The sequence below is a fragment of the Notolepis coatsorum genome (assembly GCF_963971535.1).
Source record: "Notolepis coatsorum genome assembly, chromosome: 9".
Lineage (NCBI taxonomy): Eukaryota > Metazoa > Chordata > Actinopteri > Aulopiformes > Paralepididae > Notolepis > Notolepis coatsorum.
The window spans coordinates 78,621,857-78,647,149 of NC_140173.1; positions in this window are offsets into that span (position 1 = coordinate 78,621,857).

The following is a 25,293-nucleotide window of genomic DNA, read 5'->3' on the forward strand; positions in this document are numbered from 1 at the left end:
GGGGGGTGACGGGACTCCCCTCCCCCCTGGTGGTAGGGCTTGCGGGTCCTCAGGGGGTACATTTGTCGGGCCACGCGTCTGCTCTGTCCCATATCTCAATATGGCGAAAGAGCGAGACGCGATTCGCCAGTACGAATATATAACGATAGGTTATGTAAATGTAGCAGGGTAGATTATCCCTGCTTTATGGGAGTGGTTATACACGGCAACCTGGTAGCGGGATGCAGCAGAGCTGAGTCTAGCTGGATCCCCGACTGTAGGCCAGGAATGTCGAAATGGAGGTCGAGCAGCAGGAGCGGATGGGGCGTAGGATTCACTGACCTCGGGATGGTACTCTGGTCCTTCTTGCCCTCCAGGGCGACCAGCAGTAGCTCCCCACACACCCCCACTGCCCCCAATATTTCCTAAGCCCCTACCCTGATGGCAGTAAGATGGATAATGTTTTCGCTCCCCAAAGCAGTACCCTTCCTTAATGACCTGTAGAGACCTTTAACACTTTGAGTGCCACGCCGGGTTTTCCTTTTTACCCCCTTGATGCCACGGTCCACTTCAATGTTAACGTTAATATCGCCTAATCTATGTTTTAAATTATGGCTATGTGTCTAATCTGCCCGTCGCTTATCAAAGACTACTTTTCCAGTCAGTGCTGTCAAGGCAGATTGGTTTTTTATCACTTCATTTCAATTTCAGAGCATTTAGAAAAGCACCCGTTTTGAGATAAAAAACAGTTAATTCTGGACGATTCTATGATAATCGTCTTTTACTGGAATATTCCAAAACGTTGATATTCGTCGGCCTATTTATGAATCGTTTTCAAATAAACGCTAGATGATCAATATTATACGTGCACGCAAGCACATTCGGGCCGCGCACGGATAATCGCCGTGTTCATTTCCTCTTCGACTTTTACAGTGAAACCGAAAGAGCCCATTTCACAAAACAGCCTATATCTTCATCAAAATTAGTCTGATTATCCTAACACTGATAACATAGATTCCTTACCTGACATCAGATGGTATCCAACTGGTATATTCCAATTCCTGATCACCATTTGAAAAAATCGATAAGTGTATGGATCCAACGCTCGGGTATACTCGGGTAGGCTCGCGTGATGCAATATGATTTCCGAGAAATCTCAACCTTTCAACCACATATTAATAAACCCGAGATATCTCGTGTGTGGCAGTGAAAGTGTTAACAATGATCTATAGGCAGGGGTGGGGAAAGGGTTAAATAATAATGAGCATTACCAGGCAGAAAAGGGTTAAGACAACAGACTCAGTAACAGACACACACAGTTCTCCCATTCAGTGTTTGTTTGGTGAAGTCTGATTCAAGTTACACTTAATTACAGTCTGATTCAAGTTACAATTACGCCCTGGCCACCTAGTGCTCTCGCTCTGTAGCACAGACTAAAGTGCGTCCCACACTGGGCTAGACACAGTAACAACACCTTCCCTTTAAGGGCTTATATATACTGTTCCGCTACTCCATAGGTGGGGAGAGAGGGGAGGAAGAGGGAAGGGATAAAGGGGTTACTGAATGGTAATTTTATAAAGGAACACACATATTATTACACTCAAAAGAAATTAACAGTGTGCCCACATTTAGCAAATAAAGTCCTATCTAAAGCCGGCTTGAAATAGTTGGGGCGCCCCTATACACTGCCCTCCAGCGTTCGTTCAAAGCACCGCTTATCTTCACTATTACAGAGCCTGCGCCCCACAGTGGACTGTCTACCGAACATGTTTCAACACTCAGGACACCGCTGATACTTATCCAAGATGACGGGCCCAATCTTAGCACCACTAGTCTGGATGCTAAGATGGCAGACGGAGATCCCGCGATAACAGCCAGCGGGGCGGAGTAGACGCTGGGGCAGGTGATGCTGGGCAACGGCTTGGAGAGGCTGGAGAAGCGTGCAGTGTAGTGGCGTCCTCTGCTGGGCTGCTGAGGTGGGCCGGCGCGCGTGCTAAACTGTGGTACTCGCCTAAACACAGCTAAACTGTGGGTCGTGTTGAACCCTCCTGCTATGACGCCTATAAACAGCTAACGCAAGGTGGTTAATGTCTACCACTTGCTCTTCGACGATGCTCGCCTGTTGATTCCTTCACAGTGTCTCTGGCACATGAACCAAACACTAAGCTACCGCAGATATTTCTAGGATAACCCGTTGTGTAACTGAGCTTATCCGGCGCATTAATCAAACGCTCAACTACCGCATGTATTTCTGGAATAACCCGTTTTGTAGCTGAGTCTGTTCCTCGCACGCTCACTCGCTGGTGCTCCTGTTATAGACGTCCTTCCTTTTCTGTGTAGAACGCCGAAGAGGACGTCCCTCTCTGTTGCACTTGCCGTTGAACTCATTCTTCTTCCCTTGATGTCCTTCCTGCCCAGCGACCACCACCGCCCCCCGGCGGCACCTATATCCTGTGTCGCTATGAAACGTCAATGTTTTGAAGAAAGAGAATCAAAGAGAACTGCACGTTAAATGTCCATGTCCAGGTGGGATGATCAAGAGTGGTCAACTGGTTACAACGTCCTTGTGAACACACAAAAGATTAACGTTAGCCACCCTGAATAATAGCCAGACATATTCAGGTGGCTACTAGGGGTGTAACGGTACACAAAATCCACGGTTCGGTACGTACCTCGGTTTTGAAGTCACGGTTCGGTATTTTTTCGGTACAGTAGGGGGGGGGATACAAAAAAAATATTGCTTTTCATTTATCTATTTATTTAACTGTATTAAACAATATAAAACGAATTGGCCATAATTGACTGAGCAAACTAATGCTTACTGCTGTAACCTACTAATAACACTTAAGTAAATCTGAAGATTATTATATAGCAGATGCCTTGGAGGATAAGTCGTGGACAACTGTAGCGTGTGCTTGTTTATACATAACCCCTTTCATGACTGTGATGCTTGAATACAGGGGCAGGGCTTGCATCACAGTCATGAAAGGGGAGCCCTAGTTTATACAGAGCTGGTGGTATGACTTGCTGGCTGAAATACGGAATGAATGAATGAGAACTTTATTTAACAGATTGCAGAATGTGTACAATACAGTACGGCTCAATACACACAATTGTTAAGGGGATGCAGACCAGAGAAAGACATTTGTTTTGTTTACATCAGGTCCCCCTAATGACGAGAGGGAACTAGGTAGCGGGCTATATTACTTTTAACATGTGCTTAAACCCAGTGTTCTCGACAACGGAGTATGGTCGCAGATCTGCTGCTAGAAAAACACATATGGCGTTTGTTATTGCTTTGGCCCGGTGTGAATTAATAGCGAGATGCTGCTTGAATGCAACAGATTGCAACGGGGAGCTGGGTTTGCACTAGGATATGTTTCTTCCGTGTACCAGACAGTGATATTCACATTCGGGTGATGCCGTTTCAAATGCGTGATAAAGTTCGCAATAAAGTTGAACAATAACTGGCGAGTCAGTTAGTATTGACTCGCCATACTAAGGCTAATATGCTATGCTGAATTACAGCTCTCGTTCAGTGTAGCTGCGCGCTGCGTGGAATGAACAAACAACATCCGGTTAGTTGTGCACGTTATATTAGGGCCGGGGGGATTTATGTTCCGCAAAAAAAGGTTCCATACCGTTGCAATCTCTCGGTGCACAGCCCGTACTGTACCGGAGGACCACATTGTGTGAGGTTTTGTCCTTTGCTCACTTACTCGCTCTGTTCCTTTAAGCCTACTCGCTCTGTTTCCATTTGCTTTCTGTTAATCATTTCATTCCCCTATTCACACGCTTCTTCCCAGAGACGTCGTTGATTGGTTCTCCCCCGTCCACACGCTTATCAATCACATCCCTCAGCTGTCACTGCTTGTCAATTAAGCATTCCCGTATTATTTATACCCCGTTTCCCCATTCAAGTTTTGGTTGGATCGTTTTGATATTTCAGTTGCATTCGCCGTTCCTGCTGCCTGCTGTTGTTTCCCTGTGCTTTGCCTCCAGGATATCCAAGAAGCATTCCTCTTGGACACCCTTTCCCCGAGGCGACGCGCTCGCTCCATTCTGTTCCAACGCTCTTTACGCACAACGCCTGGGTGAGTTTTTTATGACTGTCTTTGATCCAATTCCGTTTTTCGTGTGTTTTTATAACACTGAAGATTTCCAGCTTTTTATCAGACAGTCACTCACCCAGCGTTTAGCCTTTTTTGGATTGTTTTCATTGGGATAATATTTTGGCCTAACATCTCCCACTGTGTGTTTACACACCGAAGATATTATCACATTGGATTTGTATTTTGGGACTTCGCTCACAGTGTTCATTTTGCACCGAAGATATCTATCACTTGGGATTGTGTTTGGAACGTTACTCACAGTGTGTATTTACACCGAAGATTCAGTCACTTGGATAACTTTGTTTTCGGGTACAAGTCACCTCTCCTGTTCACCTGCTCTGTTCCACCTGCACTCTGAGTTAACTCGCTCCCTCTCTCTCTCTCGGTCCCGCAACCACCTCGGAGATTCTGCCGAGAGAAGTCTGCAGAGCGGCTCTGACGTCAGCGTCTGCTTCCCCTGACTACCATCCCGGGAGAGGCTGCAGAGCAGCAACATTCATCCTTGCTTGTATTCCAGTCTTTGTTTGTACTCTTCCCAGTCTGTGCTGTTTATTTAGTCTTAATAAACAAGCCCTTGTTTTTGGCAACTCTGAATCCTACTCTCTTGTGTCGTTGCGTTTGGGGTCGGTGTCAAACCATAACATTACGATCCAACCAAAATGACGACCCCAGCCGACACAGAGAGGGTCAGAACCGCACTTGCTATTCAAGTCGAGTTGACCAAGGATCACAGCCACCAACTAGAGAGGGCTGCGGCTGCGGTGCAGGATCTCAGGGAACAGGTCCTGCCTATTCAAGGGTCACTGGCCGCTCTGGCGGGACAACAATCTGGTATTCTCATTCAGCTTCACTCACTGAGCGACACCGTTAATGCTTTACTTCCCTCACATCCTTCAGGAGCATTCCCCGCAGCCCCAGCAGATCCCGCACCTCGGGAACCCCGTCTCTCCGTCCCACGGCTGTTCGACGGCAATCCCGAGGAGTGTGCCACATTCATCATGCAATGTGAGTTGGTTTTCCGTCATCAACCAAGCCGTTTTACTGCTAGAGGGTCCCAAGTGGCCTATATGACAAACTTGCTTTCAGGCCATGCTGCCCAGTGGGTCACTTCCTCCTGGGCAATGGATGCAGATTTTGTTTTCTCCTATCCAGACTTCGTGGCGGAGCTCCGCAGAGTGTTCCACCATCCAGCCCGAGGTCTGGACCCTGGAGCCCGGTTGGGGACCTTCCGACAGGGGAGCGGCAGGGTAACTGACTACGTCCTGGAGTTTCGACTGGCGGCGGTGGAGAGTGGATGGAACGACCCTGCACTTCGCCTAACCTTCTTGAGGGGGCTCAGTGACGCAGTCCGGGACCAGCTCGCTACCCGGGAGGTGCCCGACTCCCTCGAGGACCTGTTTAGCCTCGTCATCCGCATCGACGGACGCCTCCAGGAGAGAAGGCGCGAGAGGACCCGACTGTTACCTCCTGAGGTACCCCGGATTCCCCGGACGCATGACGTCACTCCTGGACGCCCTGTCCTCAACACAACTGGTGGTAGCGGGTCCTCCCGTTCGGTGCGGAAGGGAGGGACACCGAATCGCCGACTGCCCCACCCGGCCAAAAGATCAGGCTCGCCGAGACCCCGGGAAATCCTGGTGAGCCGTTTTTCCCATTCCCAGAGCCGCGCACCACCTGACCATCAAATGAGCGTCACCCTGGCCTGGGGGGACCAACGAGCCACGGTGGAGGCCCTCATCGACTCTGGGGCAGACGAGAATTTCCTCGACTTCGAGTTTGCTACCCGAGCCAACATTCCACTTGAGGACCTTGTGAGGCCCTTGGAAATCTTTTCGTTGGACCAACACCACCTGGCCGACATCTCTCAACGCACCGGCCCAGTCGTGCTGACCATCGCTGGGAACCACGTCGAGAGAATCCAGTTCCTCATCACCCAATCCCCCCTTGTCCCGGTGGTCCTGGGTAGGCCCTGGCTCGCGCTGCACGAGCCCCACATCGCCTGGTCCTCCGGTACCATCAAGGGCTGGAGCTCCTCCTGTCACGCCCTGTGTCTGCAGGCGGCGTCCTGTCCCCCGCCCCGGAGGTCCGCTGGTGAGTCGCCTCCGGACCTCTCGTCCATACCTCCCGAGTACCACGACCTCTTGGAGGTTTTCAGTAAATCCAGGGCTCAGGCCCTTCCACCTCACCGCCCCTATGACTGCGCCATCGACCTCCGCCAAGGGGCTCCCCTTCCCGGCAGCCGCCTCTACAGTCTGACCGTTCCGGAGAAGAAGGCGATGGATCTCTACATCTCTGAGTCATTGGAAGCAGGACTCATTCGGCCTTCCTCCTCCCCGGTGGCGGCCGGTTTCTTCTTTGTTGGTAAGAAGGATGGGGACCTGCGACCCTGCATCGACTATCGCCAGCTCAACGAGATCACCATCAAGAACAAGTACCCTCTACCTCTCATGAACTCCACCTTCGAGCCACTGACCCAGGCCTCCGTCTTCACCAAGCTGGACCTCCGGAGTGCCTACCATCTTGTCCGTATCCGTGAGGGCGATGAATGGAAGACCGCCTTCAAGACCCCCAGGGGCCACTACGAGTACCTAGTGATGCCGTTCGGCCTCACCAACGCCCCGGCGGTATTCCAGGCACTCATGAACGACGTCCTTCGTGACATGCTGGAGGTGTTCGTGGTGGTGTACCTGGACGACATCCTCATCTTCTCCAGGACCCTCGAGGAACACATCCAGCATGTCCGCCGTGTGCTGGAGCGCCTCCTCCACAATCGGCTCTTCGTCAAGGCGGAGAAGTGCCGTTTCCACTCCGACTCCGTCGACTACCTGGGCTTCATCGTTGAGAAGGGCTTGACCCGAGCGGATCCTCGCAAGATCCAAGCTGTGGAGGATTGGCCTGAACCCACCACTCGGAAGGAGTTACAGAGTTTCCTCGGGTTCGCCAACTTCTACCGAAGGTTCATCCGGAACTACAGTCAAGTGGCGGAGCCACTTACCAAGCTGACCTCCCCCGCTCTGCCGTTCGACTGGTCCCCAGCGGCATGTGCTGCGTTCCGCTCCCTCAAGAAGAGGTTCACTTCCGCCCCTATCCTGCTCCACCCTGACCCCAAGAGACAGTTCATTGTGGAGGTGGACGCCTCGGATACTGGACTGGGCGCTGTCCTATCCCAACGTTCTCTTTCGGACCAGAAGGTACATCCTTGCGCCTTCTACTCGCGTCGTTTCCTCCCTGCCGAGAGGAACTACGACACCGGCAATCGGGAGCTGCTGGCGGTCGTGGCTGCGTTGGAGGAGTGGCGTCATTGGCTAGAGGGGGCCGAGGAGCCTTTTACCATCTGGACGGACCACAAGAACCTGACGTTCATCCGCGCTTCCAGGCGCCTCAACGGTCGGCAGGTGAGATGGGCCAGTTTCCTCAGTCGGTTCAACTTCTCGCTGACCTTCCGCCCCGGTTCCCGCAACACGAAGGCCGACTCCCTGTCCCGGTTACACTCCAAGGGGGCTCCACCCTCTGAGGACCCTACTCCCATCCTCCCGGAGGCCCGAGTGGTTGGAGCCATCACCTTGGGCATCGAGGGTGTGGTTAGACGTGCCCTACGCTTCCAGCGTGCTCCAAGCAACGTTCCTATTCGTCGTCTCTTCGTCCCCGACTCTGTCCGGTCCCGGGTACTGCTTTGGGGCCATACCAGCCGGTTCGCCTGCCACCCTGGCGTCCATCGCACGTTCTCCTTCCTGGCTCGTCGTTTCTGGTGGCCCACCATGCGGAACGACGTCAAGGAGTTCGTATTGGCCTGCGCGGTCTGTGCCCGCAGCAAGGCCTCACACCAGGCACCCTCCGGGCTCTTACAGCCACTTCCCGTTCCAAGCCGTCCTTGGTCACATGTGGCGCTAGACTTCGTCACAGGTCTTCCCTCCTCACAGGGGAACACTTGCCTTCTGACCGTGGTGGATCGATTCAGCAAGGGGGTTCACCTCGTGGCCCTTTCCAAGCTTCCCTCGGCGGCCGAGACGGCGGACCTCCTGACTCACCACGTGTTCCGCCTTCATGGGTTTCCCCAGGACATCGTCTCTGACCGGGGGCCCCAGTTCACCTCCCAGGTATGGCGGGCCTTTTGCAAGGGATTGGGGGCGACGGTCAGTCTTTCCTCTGGTTATCATCCCCAGACTAACGGACAGACGGAGAGGATGAACCAGAGCGTGGAGTCTGCTCTTCGGTGTGTGGCAGCCGAGAGACCGGCATCCTGGAGCCGTTTCCTTCCCTGGGTTGAATACTCCATCAATTCAATGGTCAGTTCCGCCACCGGCCTCTCACCATTTGAGGTTTCCCTGGGCTACCAACCCCCTCTTTTCCCTGCGCAGGAGGCGGAAGTGGCAGTTCCCTCCGTGCAGGAACACCTCAACCGCTGCCGACGAGTTTGGGAGATCACCAGGACCGCGCTGCTCCGGACATCTGAGCACGCCTGTCGTGGTGCCGACCGGCGCCGGGTTCCTGCGCCGACTTACCTCCCTGGGCAGAGGGTGTGGCTCTCCGCAAAGGACCTCCCGCTTCGGTCCTCGGCCAAGAAGCTCAACCCCCGTTTCGTCTGACCTTTCGAGGTCCTGAAGGTACTCAGTCCGGCGGCCCTACGCCTGAAACTTCCTGCGTCCATGCACATTCACCCCGTGTTCCATGTCTCCCGGGTTAAGCCCGTCTCCCTCAGTCCCCTTATGCCTCCAGCTCCTGATCCTCCGCCTCCCGTGTTGGTGGATGGTCACCCCCAGTGGCAGGTCCGCCGGTTGATGGGCGTTCATCGGCGGGGCCGGGGGTTCCAATACCTGGTGGACTGGGAGGGTTACGGCCCTGAGGAGCGTAGCTGGGTCTCCCGGCAGCTCATCGTGGATCCCGGCTTGATCACTGACTTCCATCGTGCCCATCCTGACGAGCCGGGTCGGCCTGGTCGCCGGGTGGCTCCCGTGGAGGGGGGGGTACTGTGAGGTTTTGTCCTTTGCTCACTTACTCGCTCTGTTCCTTTAAGCCTACTCGCTCTGTTTCCATTTGCTTTCTGTTAATCATTTCATTCCCCTATTCACACGCTTCTTCCCAGAGACGTCGTTGATTGGTTCTCCCCCGTCCACACGCTTATCAATCACATCCCTCAGCTGTCACTGCTTGTCAATTAAGCATTCCCGTATTATTTATACCCCGTTTCCCCATTCAAGTTTTGGTTGGATCGTTTTGATATTTCAGTTGCATTCGCCGTTCCTGCTGCCTGCTGTTGTTTCCCTGTGCTTTGCCTCCAGGATATCCAAGAAGCATTCCTCTTGGACACCCTTTCCCCGAGGCGACGCGCTCGCTCCATTCTGTTCCAACGCTCTTTACGCACAACGCCTGGGTGAGTTTTTTATGACTGTCTTTGATCCAATTCCGTTTTTCGTGTGTTTTTATAACACTGAAGATTTCCAGCTTTTTATCAGACAGTCACTCACCCAGCGTTTAGCCTTTTTTGGATTGTTTTCATTGGGATAATATTTTGGCCTAACATCTCCCACTGTGTGTTTACACACCGAAGATATTATCACATTGGATTTGTATTTTGGGACTTCGCTCACAGTGTTCATTTTGCACCGAAGATATCTATCACTTGGGATTGTGTTTGGAACGTTACTCACAGTGTGTATTTACACCGAAGATTCAGTCACTTGGATAACTCTGTTTTCGGGTACAAGTCACCTCTCCTGTTTACCTGCTCTGTTCCACCTGCACTCTGAGTTAACTCGCTCCCTCTCTCTCTCTCGGTCCCGCAACCACCTCGGAGATTCTGCCGAGAGAAGTCTGCAGAGCGGCTCTGACGTCAGCGTCTGCTTCCCCTGACTACCATCCCGGGAGAGGCTGCAGAGCAGCAACATTCATCCTTGCTTGTATTCCAGTCTTTGTTTGTACTCTTCCCAGTCTGTGCTGTTTATTTAGTCTTAATAAACAAGCCCTTGTTTTTGGCAACTCTGAATCCTACTCTCTTGTGTTGTTGCGTTTGGGGTCGGTGTCAAACCATAACACATTGAGGCGGTACAGTACGTATCCACGTACCGTTACACCCCTAGTGGCTACATATATAACCTAGTTATATGAGTACTGGCTGAGCGTCTCGCTCTTAGTGCGCCCTGAGGTCCCTTGGTGGGGTTTTTCTTGATGGAAAACGTTTTCCCGAGGAAGGGCGAGTGTGACTATGCCTGGTGCCTTATAGGGGGACACTGGGGCGGGGCCTGGTCAAGTGCATGGGTGCTTTGTTTTCGTTAATGAAATACAGTAGGTACTGGAGATGAGGTATATCTCAATATGGCGAAAGAGCGAGATGCTCAGCCAGTACTCATATAACTAGGTTATATACATAACCTATCGTTATGCAATGTCTGCAATGTTTACATACAAATTCAACATTACATTACAAATACAACTATTACACCTAAGAAGGGCAGAATTAAAGGCATTATAGAGAGGATAGTAGGTATTTCAGATATAATTTCAGATATTGATTGAAGAAGTGTGTTTTTAGTCTGCGACATTGCTCATTAACATAACAGGCGCCCCCAAAATTGCCCATTTTAGTTTTCGTTTTTGAGGACTGCATACTTTTTTTGCAAACCAAGAGACTATACTTTATACTTATAGCTAGGGATGCTCGATATTGGCTTTTTTACCGATACCGATATACCGATATTGTCCAACTCTTAATTTCCGATACCGATATCAACCGATATCAACCGATACCGATATATGCAGGGTTTCCCCCCCCCCCCCAAAAAATGGAATAATTTCAGGTAATTAACATTACATATCTCTTGTTGTGGAATTAACACAACATTATGTATACTTTTGACAATAAATTAAATCAGAATTTGTTCTTACTTGCTTGCCTGGGTAAATAAAGGTTATAGAAATGTAAAAAAATAAAAAAATAAAAAAATTAAACCGATACCGATATTTTCCGATATCACATTTTAATGCCGATATCGGTCGATAATATCGGTAGGCCGATAATATCGGACATCCCTACTTATAGCACATGCATGCGCCTGGTCTCTTTTGAAAGATGACATTCTGAAGTTTCTCACTTTTAGTGCTAATGAAATAGAGTAACATAGGTCTGAACTTGAGTTGTAGAAAAACGTGTTACTCACGTTTTTCTGTAGTAGTTAGTAGTCCAGAAGTAGTATTTCCAAAAACATTGGTAGACACCCTGGGTCCATAGCCTGAAGTCTTGTGTAGTACATGTCCACATTTCATAAAAATCCGTTCAGAAATGAGTGATTAGAAGCCGTTTTGGTAAAAGGTGAGAGGTCTCAGAAAACGATTTTCTCATTGACTTCAATGCATTCGACTGAGAATTCCCTTCCTGTTTTGGCTTGTGACTTTTCACCTAGATCCCTGATGCGCTCATTCCCACCTCGGATACCATTGGAAAGCCGTACTCATTGGTTACAACCCTGTCCAATAATCTTCGAGATCGCCAAATGATTGACGGAGTTAGAGGCTCGAGAGGCGGGAGTGGTATACAATATTGTATACAATACTGTGTACTTCGGCGCACGCCTCACATATCGACATGTAACTCGAGAACCGCTGAACGGATTGTCGACAGGCAACAAATAGGGCTTTAATTCGATATATATATATTGTATTAAAAAATATGGACACTCGAGCCGCTAGAGGTCGCCAAAGTGCCGGTGGGAAAATCGTCCTCAAGAGAAACATGGAAGAGAGACATGTGGGCCGTTGCATGTTAAGAGGTTGAACCTGCAGGTTCTGGTTGTTAAGGCGATGTGAGCTGGAAAGTTCAGCCGGTTGTCAAGGACTACACCTAGGTTCCTGGGGGTCGGGATGAAGCCACGGCTACATTCTCCACTGTGATTGAAAGGTCGGTCAGTGGGGAGGATTTGGCCGGCAGGTGAAGTAACTCCGTTTTGCTTAGGTTCAGTTTGAGGTGGTTGGTCGTCATCCAGGTGGAAATGTCGGACAGGCAGGCCAAGATCCGCTGAGAGACTTGGATATCTGTGGGAGGAAAGGAGAGCAAGAGTTGAGTGTTATCTGCATAGCAGTGATATGAGAAGGCATGAGACGTGTTCATTTTACCGAGCCCTGGGGGACATCTGTCTGTAGGGGGCGGGTCCCCATTCCTGTGAGGGATGCAAGGAGGATCTGGTGGTTTACTGTGTCAAAGGCCCTGAGGTCCAGGGGAATCAGGACAGAAGAGAGGCCTTTCACTCTTGCTGAGTGAAGAGCCTCTGTGACCGCTATGAGGGCTGTCTCTGTGGAGTGACCAGTCTTGAAGCCTGACTGATTAGGGTCCAGGAGGTTGTTCTGTAATATATATATATTTGGCTGCCCAATAGTACAATACAAAGTTGGGCCAAGACACCCATCTCTTTGTGTTTTTTGAATACTTGTACTCAAGGACGTAATTCTGTAGTCAGTGGTGGGGGGGACACATTTGGGGGCGTGGTCAGTGGCGGAAGGGTGCAACGTATAGTTGTATGGTCGCAGGGGTGGGGGCCGGGGGGTGAAGGGGGTGCCCCCTCCCCCATTTCGTAATTAAAAAAAAGAAAATCAGTTGTGCAAGTAAATTTTGGTGAGTTGTTTCTATATAATTCACTTATGACAAGTCATAATGCAGCGTGAGTCTCGGAACGTGCATACTACGTTGTGTGTATGAGAGAGAGAGAGAGAGAGAGAGAGAGAGAGAGAGAGAGAGAGAGAGAGAGAGAGAGAGAGAGAGAGAGAGAGAGAGAGATCGCGCTATTTATCACAGTTTCACACCAAACTGGGGAGGGGTGTTACAGTATGTAACCTATTTGAGCACACCTGAATACTGGGCTGTTGTTGATATGCAAAGACAGCTGTGGTACTTAGTGCCGGGTGCTCACTTGACTTTGCATGACAATGGCTCAGAGATGGCCAAGCAGCCGTTTTCCTATCACGTCGCGTCACCGTTTATTATCGTGCAGCGGACACTAACTGCATTCTGAAAACATGCCGGGGACATTTCCTGCGGACCCCCCCCTTAGTTACGCCCCTGCTTGTACTGTGAAACCATCTTTTTGTTCCAGATAAAATGTGGTAATATGGATGAAGTTTTAAAGCTTCAGGTGACTTTAAGGCAGACCTGTTGAGTGTATCCGATTTTATGCAATCAAGGTCAGATATTATTCGTATGTGCTCATTAAAATTATCTATATATTTGGTGAAAAGGAATATTTGTCTTACTTGTCTTAGTTGATGTTGATACTAAACTAACATAATTCTATCAGTACCCAGTGTAATGTGCATTCACACACACACACACACACACACACACACACACACACACACACACACACACACACACACACACACACACACACACATGCACACACACTTGCACATTACACTACACTTCTGAAAGAATGCATTTTGTGTTTTCCTGCGATAACGAAGATTAGTTCTCTGTGGTTGAGCTGGTCATAATTATTCACTGCAACCAAACACTGGTGGATGCTCTCCATAAATTAATTAGATTTAATATATTTTGATTATTGTATTTTCAGGAGCTTATCTTCTCTGTGTGTTCTACTCTTTGTCCGGATTATTTTCTAATCGTATGTGTTATGATGTAAATTGTTATGTTCCACTGTGACCTCACAAATTGGCATTATTGATTGGCCAATGAGCCTGGAGCTAAATGCTTGGCATTTTATGAGCTTCCATCTCAATCATCTTCAGGACATAACTCATTCCCTCTCAATTAATAACTGAAATCATTAGAGTCCAGCAAACAAGATCTTCACATAATACACTGTTCATATGATTTGTCAGTACATCAGCATTTTATTCAAGTTCCCATAATTAGCATTGTGAATCATGGTCTTAGCACATTGCATTTGTTATGCCTCATGACGGTTTTATCACTATACAACGTTATAGACTTCAGTGTACTACTGAAACATTATATTGAGATACATAGGATAAAGGTTGCAACATGTATTTAGATATGGTCAGGACTAGTACTAAGAACCCAGGCACAACACAAAAACACGGCAGGCAGAGGGTAAAACCCAATAACGAGTGCGTTTAAAGTGGTCCAAGCTGAGCGGGGTTTGGAGTGCGGTGGGCCAGGCGAAGGACTGGGCTGAGTAGAAATGCTAGAGAAGAGCTGGGCAGGTAGGGGGTGCTGCTGGGTCCAGGGTGAGAAGAGCTGGGCAGGTAGGGGGTGCTGCTGGGTCCAGGGTGAGAAGAGCTGGGCAGGTAGGGGGCGCTGCTGGGTCCAGGGTGAGAAGAGCTGGGCAGGTAGGGGGCGCTGCTGGGTCCAGGGTGAGAAGAGCTGGGCAGGTAGGGGGCGCTGCTGGGTCCAGGGTGAGAAGAGAGAGCAGGTAGGGGGCGCTGCTGGGTCCAGGGTGAGAAGAAAGAGCAGGTAGGGGACAACAAGGTCTCGCCAGAAAACGTAAATAAAGTACTTAATCGACCACAGTAAAAAGGTACATAATGTATACAGGGCCGCCTCAGGGGGTGTGCGAGCAGTGCGGTCGCACAGGGCCTCGCGGGAAGGGGGGCCTCGCAATTTTTATTTTTTATTTTTATTTTTTTTAATTTTTTTTTTTTATTTATTTTAATTTTTTTTACGAGGCACCCCTTCCCGCGAGGCCCTTTTTCATCACAGACCTAAAATCTAGTTTTGCTTATATGCTTATATATTTCACATTAGACACGTTTGTAGAATGTGTCTGACTTGTTCCTGCCTCTGCGGCTCTGCAGACTGCAGTTTTCCGGTTTCTGCGGCTTTGCTGCTCTACAGATTTTAGGATAGTGTTTCCGGTCTCTTCTCCCGTCCGCCGTAATAGAAGAAGAAGAAGAAGAAGACACACGACACGAGGTAGAGGGATGATCTAATTCAGCGCTATTCAGAGGAGCCAGTGGATGTCTTTTCAAAAGCAGCATGGATCAGAAGAAATTACACCGTGGGCCAAGAAAGTCTCCTTCCAACTTTACCATTGGTGCCGCATTGATACTGCGTTATGGTGAGTCAACCTATTATTATATTCCCGCCGTGGACCTATCTCTCTCTCTCTCTCTCTGGAGCCAAACTGGTCGACTAGCTAATAGTACTACTAGTATCTAACGGTGTGTGCCTGGTGTCAGCACCTGGCTGTATGTAGCCGCATAGCTTGCTTCTGCGTTAGCTAATGGTTAGCGATAGCCTGGTTGAGCTAACTGTTAACGTCGAAGCTAAACAGCTAACTCAAGGCTAACTGATAGCATCAAACGAACATTCCCAGCCGAGCGCAGCCGGCAGTTAACGTCGAAGCTAAACAGCTAACTGGCTAACTGCCGGCTGCGCTCGGCTGGGAACGTTCGTTTGATGCTATCAGTTAACCTTGAGTTAGCTTTTAGCTTGTGCCACGACCATTGACATTAGCCGTGAGAATAGCAGGGGGTTCTGGCACTCTGACTACGACATCATCTTTGACAGAAGATGTAGTCGGGCCTGCACCATGACAAGGCTCTGGCAGCAGCTTATTTTTGTCCCGACAGCAAGAGGCCTTTCGTCAACGTGGAGACCTGTGTTACGGCCTTTCGCCCTGCGTTCCTTGGTGCAGGTAAGATTAATGAAAATGTCATGACATTACCCCACTCTTCCTTCCTTCCCCTCCCGAATGTTTTGTTAATAACGATGTTTTTTTCCAGGCAAAACATATGCTACTTCACAACATTTGGAGATACGACATGTGCTGTGTGTGAATGTCTTGGTCGTTTGTGTAGCTTGGGTAGCGTTGGGCCGTTGGCCAAAGCTGTGTGTGTCACAGTACCTGGCTAGCCTATTTAGCTGATGTCGGCCATTGGCTCCTTGCTGCTTTGGTTTCTCTATAGACCCTCTTCTCTTTGGATTTAAGTGTTGATCTTTGTCCTTTTTTATCTCTCATACATGCTCTCTCTAACACACACACATGCTCTCTCTCTCTCTCTCTCTCTCTCTCTCTCTCTCTCTCTCTCTCTCTCTCTCTCTCTCTCTCTCTCTCTCTCTCTCTAACACACATGCTCTCTCTCTCTCTCTCTCTCTTTCTAACACACACAGTCTGCCTATGGCGGCCTTTCTCGATGGCTAGGCTGTGCTCGCTGAGTCTGTATAGTCAAGGATCTTCAGTCACAGTGCTCAGGTATTCTGCCACTGTGTACTCTCTGTTTAGGGCCAAATAGCATTTCAATTTCTTTCCAATGTGTCTCTCTCTCTCTCTCTCTCTGTACACTGTATATTGACTGTAGAACGGGAGCTCTCTCTCGCTCTCTCTTTTGCTATATGTTGACTGTATCATGCCCCGCCTCGGGCAGCGCTATTATTTAAGAATATGTTGACTGTATGGAAAATTAAAATTAAAATTAAAAAAAATATATATATATATAATTTTTTTTTTTTGTACCTTTGGGGGGGGGGGGGGGGGGGGGGGGGGCTCGCGTTAAATCTCGCACAGGTCCTCGCATTTCTCCCAGGCGGCCCTGAATGTATATATATATATCATCAAAAGTCCAGGGTGAGAAGAGATAGGGCTGGGGCAGGGATCCAGAGCGGAAGGCAGGAACTCTTCTGAAGGCATAGGATAATAGATCAAGCAGGGCAAACAACACTGAAGGAACAGCTACATGAATATTAAAAGAACAACTGACAAAAACAGCAGAGTTGATTATACTGTGTGTTGGTTGATGAACTGATGGCAGGCAGGTGTGAAGATGCCCATATATGATCACAGGAAGCTGCTGAAATTAGAGAGAGAAGAAAAGAGCAAGAGCAGAGAGAGAGAGAGAGAGAGAGAGAGAGAGAGAGAGAGAGAGAGAGAGAGAGAGAGAGAGAGAGAGAGAGAGAGAGAGAGAATGAGTGGGGGAGGGGAACTGAGGGCTTGGAGTGTGGATCATGACCAATACAATCTGTTAACAGCAACCAACCCTTTGCACAGGCAGTGGTGAATATTCATGGAAGGCAAAGGAAGCCAAGCTTCCCCAAAAAATATGACCAGTAAAAATAAAAGTATAATAAAAAAAATATATATATATATATATATATATATATATTTTTTTTTTAAATAGTTTACAATAATAAGAAAATCATAATTTTGTCATCTCTGTGTGTTATAATAATTTTCTCCCTCCTGGAGAAATAAACCAAACGAGCGAAACTGCGCCCACTGCAGGCAGGTACACTTCTCTGGTAGCATTATTTTGATTGACATTGAAGCCATGGATGCCGTTTTTGTCTTTGGCATCCATTTACAAAAAATTATTAGCCAATACGATTCGAGCTTAATTCAATGGGGTTGGTCTTATCGGCCCACCAGCCTGGTGACCTGGGGATTCCACTAAGATGTGGCTGCCAGAAGTTCAGACCCAATCAAATCACATTAAAAGCTAAACGTCATCGCCTTCGTTAAAGTAGCTAGCCAGTTGAAGAAATCAACAACAATGAAAGGTGACGGAGATCTCGAGTATCCGATAGTAAAGCGAGGGAATTTATTTAGCTGGAGATGTTTTTCTTTTGACAAAGGTGAGTGTTTTATGACAGAGTTATTGACCGTTTTGCCAACATTCTAGCTAGCTATTAGCTATGCTAACGATAACAATCTATTAGATCAGACAATCACCGGTTCTAGCTGGCTAACTAGCTAACGTTAGTTAGCTCCTGTCAAAAACGAATGGTTTCGTATTTATAGTTATTTATATTTGACATTAGCTATTTATGGGTAGAATATTCTGATTCTAGCTCACTAGATCAGTCATTAAACTGTTTCCTTTTTATAGCTTGCAGTAGCTAACGTTACGGTTACAAGGGAATGGGGGATGTTATATAAACCCCCCCACAGTGGTGTGTGCAGTTGGTACGTCCCAGCAGGGACCAGGATGTAAGCTATCATAGCTATGATGCTCATCAGGTTTGCACAGTTGATGCACAGTTGACACACGCTCTAGTCTCCTGGCTTGTTATTTCACGTACCGTCGGCGCCTACCGTCTGAACGTAATATTAGTGGTTTTGACACCGCAACGTTTAACGCATTATCAAAACATAGGTTGTGAAAAAGAATTTCCGACTTGGCATCCTCTGTCATTTTACCCACGCTACGCCACTGTGCACAGGTTGTAATAGCCTATGTTGAGGAAAGTCGTAAACCTGACTTATAATTCACATTAATGTGACTATTCTTCAGCTTTTAGGCCTAATTATTACCTTTTTCCACACAGTAGCCTACATTACCACTCACACTTTGTGACAATGAGTAGATACTTGATAATTAAAGGTTCTATATTAGCTGTTTGGTGTAAAAACCTGTTTGAATGCGTAAACATTTGGAAACTAAACAATCTTCTAACCATCCATCCAACAGAAACTAAATATTTTTTGCCTTTGGGTGCAAAGTATACAATTTCTAAACGGGTTAGGAACTAAAGAACAGGTTAGGAACTTGTTCTTATATTATTTCACATCATCATATTATAAGCTATTGACTTATAATGTGGTGAAGAAATTGCAACAACAAAGATGTTACAACCATCCTCCCTTGTCTCTGCAGCCATGCTTTTCACCTAATGTGCCAGCTTTACACTAGTTTGACAAACGTGGCCCATTTCTTTGCCAGCATAACAACAACCTATCTGAGCATAGAGTGACTGTCAACACTCTAAGATAAGATAGGATATTCCTTTATTGATCCCCTTGGGAAAATTCGGGCATCATAGCAGCATGGGGGAAGGGGGAGGGGATGTACAGGTATGGGCAGGGTACATAAATATAGGCAATACAAATGTATAGATATGAGAAAAAAAAACAGTGTCAACAATATAATTAACTCTGAAATCTCTAGCTTGCATTCGAGGTGTTACTAACGTACCTTGTTACAACCATACCTTGTTACGACCGTACCTTGTTACAAACATCCCTGGTTTCATCTACTATGAAAAGAACCGGTTTGCACCTGGGAACAGACTTCAAGTCCTCAAGTTTGTATTCTCGAAGTCAACTTCCTGTCTGTTGTTGCTAGGCAACTGCGGCGTGGGGGAAACATGCATGTACATTGTGTGCGGTGTCGGAAAAACGGCAAATTAAACACAATCAAGGGTAATTTTCTTCAGTGTATCACAATGCCAAAGAGCTGCTGTGTTACACTTTGTACTAGTAATAACATAATAAAAAATCCAAATAGAAAGTTTTATATAATACCAGTTGAGTGCATGCTTACCAACTGTTAGTCTGCAACACTACTATCACCGACATCTAAGAAGGGAGATCCCCCCTTGAATGGCCCTTCTAAGGTTTCTCTCCTCCACACTGCCTGTGGAGCATTTTTCCCTATTGTTAGGTTTTAGTGAGTTTTTCCTTACCTTCGCGTGGGGTGCTTGCATTCTTTCATTTATTTGCATTTATTTAAAATTTGTTGGACCTTATGGTGTTCTTGTTCTGTTCTTGACGTATTGTTATGTTTTCTTCTTGACTTGTTTAAAGAAGACTTGTACGGCCCATGGGGACATTAACGTGTGTTGTCGGGCCTTATAAATAAATTTGATTTGATTTGATTTGATTTGAGGCATCACGGATAGCTGGCGGCTATCAAGAGGGCACATGTAGACTCAGACAGGAGAGTCGATCAAAGCAGACCCTGGCCCCCAAGTCAAATCATACGTACAGTATGTCTGCTCTACCCATTTCATAACAGGTGAGAATAAGGAACAAATATGTATATCGTAAATTAAGTTTTATTGGCTGTGAGGCTGTAAACAGCAGAGAAATGTTAGCTGCTAGCTACTTCACCATATAACGTTAGTCCATTCTCTTCAAGTAGCCTACATGCCTTTTTTTTCGCCTTAGAATCACCAGAAAGGCTTTCGAAATAGTGAAATGCCATGTTGGCCTCAATATTTTCAAAACAAATTATATGAAAAGGTTATGAAATGAACAAGAATGTGATCAAATATGTAATAAAAACGTAGAAATCCGTTTGTTTTCCACCATACCAAGATGGCGGCGGTCTCGTGACATCAGTGTGTCTTCGAGAATAGGTTACATTACACATCTGCTAGTGATCGTTTTAAAATCGAGATTGACTGTCAGAGCCAGGCAGTGGCGAATCCTTATGGAAGCCAACGGAAGCCATGCCTCCCTATACATTCATATCAAATATGAAATATGAATTTTTATTTTTATTATTATTTTTTTTTAATATAGTTTACATTCTTTTTCATCTGTGCATCTGTGTTATATATGTATATATATTTTTTTTTTAAATGTCTCCCTCTTCTCCTTCTCACTCCCTCTAACACACTGTCAGACTCACTGTGCTCACTGCAGCTAGTATAGGAGAGAGGCAGTGGGTAGGTCTCTTTCTCCAGGCTTCCAGCATTATATAGTCCAAATCCGATCCTAGCCAATCAGATTCGAGCTGACTGCCACACCCTAAAAGTTTAAAACGGAGCTGGGAGGAAAACACTCAGCATATTTTCCCCCCTGGAGGCGGGGCAGGTCAGAAGTTCACGTTTCCACCTGACTACCTAACGTGACATCCCATTAGTAGTATAAAACTTTCTGGCGTCACTCAGTTTAGTAGTCTACTACAAACATGTCTGAACATCATCCCCTCGCGGGATTGATTGAAAATGTTATTAACAGAGCGGGCACGTTCGAATCCTCTATTAGTGTATCTAACATTTAGCACTTTAATAGCAACTTATTTTCGCCAGCGGGACATTTACTGAGGACCAGCAGAGCACACCACTGTGGATATTATGATTTAACAAATCTATCTGGCAAGAGGAGGACCACATTATTGACCAGGTAAGCACTGAGCAGCCTGACTGACTAACTAACGTTATCAGGCAAGCTTGTAGACCCTTTCATAACTGCAATGCAAGCCAGGGGCTGGAATACGCAGTCACTTATTCCTCCGTAGTAGCCAGGTTAATGTGCACCATCAAGCACTGCTTAAAAGCTAGCGGTGGGTCCAAAATATATCGGATATAAATGTCAAAGGTACCCAGCGTTCCATTAGGGTTTCACACACAGATGCGGCAGGGTTTGAAAGCTCGGCGTTGCTAATAAACATTTTAAATCATTTTTATAAACGAGTAAAACTGAGGCTGAAATGGCTGCTTCCGCATTTTACAGTAGGAACGCTCTGATGGCTGGGCGCGCCGCGCAACAGACACGTGAATGAATGAATGAATGAATGAATGAAAACTTTATTTAACAGATTGCAGAATGGGTACAATACAGTACGGCTCAATACACACAATTGTTAAGGGGATGCAGACCAGAGAAATACGTTTGTCTTGTCACGTTTGTCTAATAGACAGTCATATTCTTTCCCGGCCGTATGTATATTTCTCTCCCACCCACCCACCCCCTCCTAATGTACAGTCCCCTCCCCATCATATGTATATACTCTGTCAGGATCTATGGGTAACAGTACTGTATATTTGATGTCATGATGTCTTGTATGTCATAAATGTCACTATGAATTGAAAATGGGGGACCCTGATGTAAACAAGACAAACGTCTTTCTCTGGTCTGCATCCCCTTATACAATTGTGTGTATTGAGCCGTACTGTATTGTACCCATTCTGCAATCTGTTAAGAAAGTTTGACTGGCCGCCGAGCCATACTGTAGACTGCTTGACTTAAAAAAAAATTAAAAAAAAATTATAAAAATATTTAATAATTTTTTTTTAATAGTTTTTTTTGGCTTCCCCTGTTATTTTACCCACGCGACGTCACTGGAGCCAGGGTCTCTTATCTACACAAAACATGTGCTGAGATATGGTGGATGAAGATAAACTGGCCTGATCTCATTGTACAGTAGATGACAGATGTCTCTGGTTTGTTTAAACATCATTTGGAGTGAGGATTGGATCGGATGGCACCATGGAATGTTAAGTGTGAAACATTGGCCAAATCCTTCTCGGCTTGTGTTTGCTGATATGGTGCCACTCCAGAGATTAGATTAGTCATTTCAGAGAGGAAAAAGAAAAATAATGGAACAGCAATATATATGTTATGTGCACAAGGCCTATGTGTATTCATGTAAATCTAAGCTCAATGTGATTAAGTTGATATGTATGTCGAAGCTACATGCCAACATGTTGGACAGTTTTTAAAGCAGTCATGTTGATGCCTGTGAGATCCATCTGCGTCACTACTGCACAAGGGAGGCCGAGCGAGAGCCATCGCCCGACAAATGTACCCCGCTGAGGCCCCCCACAACCATCAGATCGGGGAGGACCGAGCCCCCCCGACCCCCCCTAATGGAGGGCATCCCCCCTATTGGAGGTTCCCGGGAGGGCGACGGACCCGACCGTGCGAAGAGGCACTCAAGCAACTCAACGCACAGGGTGAGCAGACCGTGGCTTGACCCCACGACTACACACACGCACAACCCGCATGCCACCCGGGGACGAGCGGAAGGAACAACCTCATTACTGCCCCCAGAAATCACGGGGTCAAGAGCAAACCCAACCAGGCGGTCTCCCAACCAAGTACTAACCAGGACCAAACCTGCGTAGCGGCCGAGATCGAACGAGATCGGGCGTGTACAGGTTGGCATGGCCGTAAGCCATTACGACAGTGCAGAGTACAATATGTACCCAACAAGGGTCTCCATAGCGCCTAACCCTGCGACACCCGGACCGACCTGGCATTTTTCCCCCCGAAAAAAGCACAAGTCCCTCAGGGTACCAGAACAGCAGATCTGCATCCCCGGCGGACAACGGGTTTAACTGATCTGGACCAGCGTGACCAGAACCAGTCCCGTGCCCTAACCACGCCGACATGCCTACTCCAGGAGAAGGGGCAGATATGCGTGTTGATCTTAAAACATGAAAAGAAGGCGCCACCCAGACGGTCGGTGCGAACCGCGCCCGGTGGCCCACCCCAAGGGCGTGAGACCCCTCTACATATGTTCAGATCCATTCCGTCATCATCCCCCAGATATGAACGAGAATCCGTCGATAACCAATAACAGGTCGTCGGAAGAGGAAAAAACCTCCATCCCAGTTGCTTTATAAAAACGCTGTTTTAACCACAAGCAACCAAGGCATGCTAGTCACCCGCCTGATCTTCAACAGAACACCCCGAGCTAGCACTTAAGCGTGCGTCGGGACACAACCACATCAATGAACAGGCTATTTAGACCTTTCAGTGAATCCCCAAGGCGCCCAGGGGAACGACAAGAGGGGTGTGGTGCTTCCTAAACTCCAACTCTTTTTAATAAAAAAGAAGGAAGCACCAACAGCATGAATCCCAGTCTACACAGCCGAGGGTAAAAACTGTTTACATTTTTACATCCAGTCACCCCTTCCACAGAGGATTTAGACCGAAATTCCCCAGAAAGCCTTCCCACGTGAGTCGTAGAATGAAAAAGCCATGGCAACTGCGAGTCACGTGACCAACTGACTCAAGTTACACATAAAATCGAGCGTAGCGGACCCGTAAGTCCTACACTCTAACCCGACACTTTGACACAACAGATCTTACGTAAAGATCTAACTCACGGAAGCCATCGTCATAGCAACGTACATTCGTATGCTATGACGGGGGGAAACCCCACACACAACTCCTGTTTGTAATAGGAGCAGAATCAGGACAACCCTAGAAACCCTTCTATAACCGAGTGTATGCTGCAGACCTTGCTTAATCTCATAACACGAACGTAACTCATCCATCAATGTATACTAATGCAGATTCACACTTTGCAACCTCATCATATGTTTTGGTGAAGAAACACACAGTTTGTTTAACAAAAAATACAGTCCCCCTTTAGAAGGGACTTTTTATTTATGCAAACAAATAATATGAGAGGGCCGGGGAGGGGTAAACAGAGGGGACCGCATGGGAAAAAAGTCACTGCCTAGCGGCGTCTGCTGCCTCGAGCCGCTCGGGCTTTGCCACCCCGAGAAGCCCCGGAGGGACGGTAGGTAATCGCTTGCTGGTCTCGTCGATCCCTACCGTCTCCTCTGGTCGTAGATGGGCCGGCTGCAGCAGCAGCACCGTCTCTCCTCCTGGCCTTCGTCGACGGGCCAGCAGTGGCGATGGAGGCAGTGGCAGCCACAGCGGAGTTAGCTCGACCACGTGGAAGCCGTCTGACTCCACCGACGATGACGGGAGGTGGAAAATGGGGTTGGAGCACGGATCTCTCCTCTGCCATCTCTCTGCATGTTGAGGTCATCAATTGCAGGGCCTTCCCGAACAGTCCAGCATCGGAGAGGGTGGCCGTCAAAAGAGGAGCCCTCTTCTTCTCCGGCACACGGGCCTGCTCCAGCCAAAGGTGGCGCTGGATCAGAGTCGCCAGGGCGCGCACTTTCCCAGCGGCTATGGCCTGCACCTGAGTCAGATGCAGGACAGCTCCTGCCGCCTGGGTGAGCTGATCATGTTGTACCTCCGACCGCTCCGTGCCGCCCGTCATTATCCCGGATACAAATCTTGCCAGCTGTGCGATATTAGACGCAGCAGCCAGCGATTGTGTACCCGCGATGAACGACTGGTCACTCCAATACGCCAACCGCCTAGCCGATTTTCCTTGGAGAACCGGCTTGCATAACGGCTCCCACACCACATCCGGACAGAGGAGAGCGGCCATCGGCCTATCAAGCCGTGGCACACCCTCTCTCATACCTTCAACCAAACCCACCACTGCGTAACTGGTACGTAGGCGGGAGTGAGGCCCATGATGTGGGACACCACCTGGCCCCGACGAACATACATTACATTTACATTTAGTCATTTAGCTGACGCTTTTATCCAAAGCGACTTACAAGTTCTGTACGACAAGCCATCAGGAAGGGCACAACTCTATCAGCTGAGCAACAATGTTCATCAAAGTGTTGAGTGCTACAGTGTAGGTTAGTTTATTAGGACAAGTGCATGACAGTACGGTTAGTTAGGGTTAGATTTTTTTTTTATATATATATATATTTTTTAATTCAGATAATGGTTGAAGAAGTGCGTCTTTAGTCGACGGCGAAAGATTGGACGTGATTCGGCTGTCCTAACTGCCTGTTGCTTAATCACAATCCAACAGTGCAAAAATGCTTCCGCATTCGTCACCGCACGCCAGTACGGTAATGCGCCTTTCATTTTCCTTCGCCCAGCGCCCAGGTGCGTGCACCGGCGGCGGCGTGCTCGCTCAGGTGCGTGCGTGCGCCGGCGTGCTCGCGAGGTGCCCGCGCATG